The sequence below is a fragment of the Jaculus jaculus genome, chromosome X (assembly GCF_020740685.1).
Source record: "Jaculus jaculus isolate mJacJac1 chromosome X, mJacJac1.mat.Y.cur, whole genome shotgun sequence".
In the NCBI taxonomy this organism is placed as follows: domain Eukaryota; kingdom Metazoa; phylum Chordata; class Mammalia; order Rodentia; family Dipodidae; genus Jaculus; species Jaculus jaculus.
Window position 1 is genome coordinate 95994854 of NC_059125.1, and position 5347 is coordinate 96000200.

General features: G+C 37.6%; 1 non-coding gene across 1 annotated transcript; it reads left to right on the forward strand.

The window, feature by feature from the left end:
* Positions 1-4313: 4313 nt before the first annotated feature.
* LOC123456885 lies at positions 4314-4415 on the forward strand. Its single transcript, XR_006634757.1, has one exon. It is a non-coding gene; the product is annotated as a U6 spliceosomal RNA (small nuclear RNA).
* The last annotated feature ends 932 nt before the right edge of the window (positions 4416-5347 follow it).

The following is a 5347-nucleotide window of genomic DNA, read 5'->3' on the forward strand; positions in this document are numbered from 1 at the left end:
ATGGGGTCTCCATGCAGTTATACAACAAACCTGCTTCACACTGCCTATGGCCTAAAACAGTATTGCAAACTCAATGACCCTCTTTCCTGCATTTCTTATGCTCCACAATACCAGGCAGGGTGCCAATTTGTTAATCCAGGGGGTAATAAAATAGTCTTTGAGCAACAGGAAACGTCTTGAGCACTCAGGCCCCTCCAAAAGTGTCTACATTCTTCCTGTTGTCCCAGTGCAGGTCATCTTGCCCAATTTCAAAGGTTGTAATCTCTCAATTTCAGCTGAATGGGCAGAAGTTCACCCAAAGATTTTGTTTTTCTGTGCCATAGCCCTCTGCACACCCCAGTTTGTTTCTACACAAAGCAACTCTGCACAACTTCTCAGGACATGGGCATAACAGCAAGCCTTACACAAACTGTAAGCCCAGTCCAAGCAAAGCTTTTTCTCACTCTCATAAGCCAAACCTCACAGTCTATGTTCTTACTGCATTCAGGTCTTTCAACTCTGACCAGAATAGTCCATCAAGCTGTACTTACAGCACTGCAAGGCATCTCTTAGGCCAAGGGTTCAAATCCTCCCACATTCTTCTTGAAAATTAGCTCTAAAAGGCCAAAGCCACATAGTCAGGTGTGTAGAAGCAAGCCACTCTCGGTACGAACATTACTGTTGCAGTCAGGTTTATATTGCTGGTAGAAATCACCCAACCAAAAGCAGCTTGTGGGAAAAGGAGGTTTATTTTGACTTACAGGCTCGAGGGGAAGCTCCATGATGGCAGGCAGAAACGATGGCATGGTCAGAGGGTGGAGATCAAGCTCTGTCCAACATAAGGTGGACCACAGCAACAGGATAGTGTGCCTAACACTGGCATGGGGAAACTGGCTATAACACCCATAAGCCCACTCCCAACTATATACTCCCTCCAGGAGGTATTAATTCCCAAATCTCCATCAGCTGGGAATCTAGTATGGTGGACACCTGAATCAAACCACCACAATACCTAACAGTTCAGTAATCAACAATATATTATTGTGTAAATAAACATATACACTGATAAATGTGCAACTTGAATGTGGTAGTTTGAATAGATGGCCCCCAAAATATTCAGTGTTTTATTAGGTTGTAGTTTGCATCTGCAGCCACCTGGCTGGAGGCAATCTCACTGGGAGGATCTTAAGGTGTGGTGTAGGGTTTAAGATTTCAATCTAAAGATATGCAAAGTGTTCTTAGGTGGAGTTCCTGAAGTGTGCTGTGCTGTGTGGCTTTTGACTTTTTGGCCTGTATTTCTCTGTGTTTGGCCCTGTGAAAGGAGGCCAGCTTATTCTGCCATTATGGAACTTCCCCTGAATCTGTAAGCTTCAATAAATCCCTTCCTCTGTAACTGTGCCTGGTCTGGAAGTTCATCTCAGTGAACCTGAAGCTGTCTGCTACACTGAGTAAACATTCAATATGATATGTTGATTTAAAAGTGGGTACAAAAAGTTCAGGTTGAAAAAATATATTCATTTTATTTATTTCTGAGAGAGTGAGAGAGAGAGAAAGAGAGAAAGAGGCAGATATAGAAATGGGCAGCCAGGGCTTCCAGCCACTGCAATGAACTTCAGATACTTGTGCCACCTTGTGTGTCTGGCTTATGTGGGTTATGGGGAATCAAACCTGGGTCCTTAGGCTTTGCAGGCAAGCACCTTAAATGATAACCCATCTCTCCAGCCCAGAAAATTTAACAGTAACACATTAATCATTTTAGAATTCCATTTAAAATAGCAAATACTATGATTTATGAACTACATGATTAATTTTTTTTCTCAGAGCAACTACTTCAGCTTTTGTAAACTCTTTCATTAGTTCATGTTAATTAAACAGAATATCATTCATTGTGACATACTTAAATATAGTGTACTGTATTTCTTTTTATGGCTACTTTTTTACAATGTTAAATATCTCTCCCTTACTTATCTTCCTAATACCTTTCTTTTCCATTTTAACCTACTTCCTATGTTCATATTGTCCTTTCCGTTTTCCTAAATTCTTTGCATGAGAGAAAACATACAAGTTTGTATGTGGCTTAACTGTGGAATAACATAAATGCCTTACTTTTAATTCTCCAGTGCAATGAATTTTGCCCAAAGCCATATGCTTTTCTGGCACAGTTATTTTCTTTATTTTGCTGCAAATTGAATAGAAATCTTCAACACTTTCAATCTTTTCCTGCCTTCATTTGAAAACTCTTGTGCCATATATCTTTCTAACATACAAAAAACTGTAAGAAAATATTTATTTATACCTCCAAATTTATGCTAATTGTTACACAGCAATGAACATGGATATAGGTATTATAGCAATCAATGTGGAAATAAACCTAGATATACTATAGGTAAAAGCAAACAATTCTCTAGAATTGATATATGGTTCAATTAAAGTATGTGATTATATATGATGCGCTATTTAGTAACATTTTAATAAATCAAAATGAAATATTTTATGATATGTGTTTGGTTTGAATAATAAATGATGACCCATTTTGTTCACTAAAGCTTTATGGTGTATTTTGAAGATGGATTGTGCAGTAACTCCAGGTTTGCTGATCTTATTTAAGGTGCCTTTAACTACTCAACTTTTTTATGATTCCATATAAATAGTAAGATGTCTTTTTTCTTAATTCTGAAAAAGGAACAAATGAAAATTTTAACTATATAACATGAAAAAACTAGAAAAAAATAAGAAAGTCTCTGTTGAGGCTAGTGACATAAATTAAATTATATAGTTATCACAGAGATAAATAAAAATAGTAAAGCAATAGAATAATTCAATTCTACAATGCACTTCTTGAAAGGAATAAATTTGAGAAGCCTCAAGAAAGATTCATCAGAAAAAAAATCACAAAATGAAATTGCTATAAAAATAACCACAAGTAGAGAGAGCAATATGTCTGATATGCTGAAGTGTATAATATTTAACTATTAGCTTTGTGTTACTGTGACAAAAATTCTGATAAAATCTAAGTATAAGTTAGAAAGGATTATTTTTGGCTCACATTTTCAGACATTTCATTACATGGTTGCTGTGTGAGTTTACTTGGGTATGATGAAGCTCCAAAGCATGCTTAGAAACGCAGAGAGAGAAAAGAGGGGGGCCGAGTTGTAGTATTCACTTTAAGAGAATTTGCTCAATGACTTAATTTCCTCCCAGTGTATCTTTCCTTTTCAAAGATCCATCACATCTCAATTACGGCTAATGCTAGTGGCCAAGTATTAACACAAGTGCACACCTTTGGTGCAGATATCAGATGCAAAGCAACTATGAAGAAATGTATAGAAAATATTAGAAAACATATTAAATAGAAAGATCACTGGAATTGTTCTACCAGTATGGAGTCATAAAGAAAATGAAAGATCTGTAACTAGTAAGGGGATCGAAACATGAACACAAACTCCAAAAACAAATCCTGAAGCAGAAGCTTTCCCTAGGACAACCTAAAATCTGTGAAGAGCTAGCAACACTGTTTCTTTATTTCATGTTAAAACTCAGTCAAGGGATAGAGAGATGGTTCAGTGGTTAAGATGCTTGCCTACAAAGCCAAAAGACTCGGGTTTGATTCTCCAGTACCTACATAAAGCCTACATAAAGCACAAAGTGGTGCATGTGTCTGGTAATTCATTAGCCATAGCTAGATGCCTTGCCACACCCATTGTCTTTCTCTCTCTCTCACATTCACTTCACTCTTTTCTCTATTTCTCCCTGCTTACATATAAATAAAATATTTAAGAAAAAACACTCAGTCTAGGAGGAATTATATATAATTCAGTCTGGTAGGTCTGTATTACCCCATTACCCAAATATAAAGGGATACATTAAAAAAGTAAAATCGCTGGGTGTGGTGGTGCATGCCTTTAATCACTTAGGAGGCAGAGGTAGGAGGATCAACATGAGTTCAAGGCCACCCTGTGACTACGTAGTGAATTCCAGGTCAGCCTGGGCCAGAATGAGACACTAACTCAAAAAAAGAAAAGTAAAATCAAAGTTCACTATTCTTTACTATTTTGCTATAAATAGTTTGGTACAACTACTAATAAATCACTAGCATATTGAACATTATACAGCATGATTAAGATAGGTCTATTTATACTATGCTGTGATGGTTTGATATATGAAAATCAATCAATGGCTTGTTCTACATGTTTGACGAATGGCACGTGAACAGTTACAATGGTGTTGAAAAGAAACCTGTTAAGAGTTTGAAATCCTTCCATGACAAGACACTCAACAAACTTGGAAAGACTCAAAACTACTTCAAAAAACTGTATATAGTGCTAGCTTCAGCAGCACATAAACTCAGCACATATACTAAAATAGAAACAAAACAGACATTAGCATGGCCCCTGTGCAAGGATGACACACACATTTGTGAAGTGTTCCATATTTTAAAAAAGTATGTAAAACTGAAGCCAAAGTTATAATAAATGGTGAAACATGTTTCTTCTTTCCCTTAAAGAATGGGACAAGGACATTCACTTTTATTAAATATAGTGCCATAGTGCTGGAAATTCTAGGAATAATAAATGGATAAGGGCTGGAGAGATGGCATAGAGGTTAAGGCTCTTGCTTTTGAAGTCCAACGACCCATGTTACACTCTCCAGATCTAACATAAACCAGACACACAAAGGTAAGGCAAGCACAAGGGTGCACATGTGCACTAGGTTGTATAGTCTGGAGATCCATTACAGTAGCTGGAGGCCCTAGAATGCCGATTCTCTCTCTCTCTCTCAAAAAAAAAAAAAAAAAGAACAAGCAGTAAAATGTGACCCCTCACCTTCCTTCCCTCCTCCACAGCCCCACTAGGCAGGAGGCATCTCTGTATACCAGGAGACATGTATGTTTGGATAGGCCTCCGGACAGAGAATCTGACAGTCACAGTCTCCAAAGGTCCATCACTGGAAGCAGCCTATGCCCTTTGTCATGAGAATTTATTTACAAAGTAAACATGGAAATAAGCCTGATGGATCTGCGTAAACACAGCAAGGGATGAATGGGGTAGGAGTGGAGCCTTTCAGAGCTAGTCTTGCTGGCTCATAAAGAAGAGCAATCCAGTATACAACACGTAATGTCACTCTTTATTCTGAAAATAAACGGGCACTTTCAGGAGAAAAACACAAGAAGCAATGGGCCCTGGGTCTGGTTATTTTACTTAGCCTACAAGTTAACTTTGACTTCTTGGTTAGTCAGGCTTCTCATTCCTGTCATGGGTAAGACTCAGAAATTAACAACAACAAAAAAAAAAAAAAAAAAAAAGCGAGAGAGAGAGAGAAAAAAAAAACAATTGTGTGGGTGAAGAGGGAGATGGCATCTAAGGGTTCC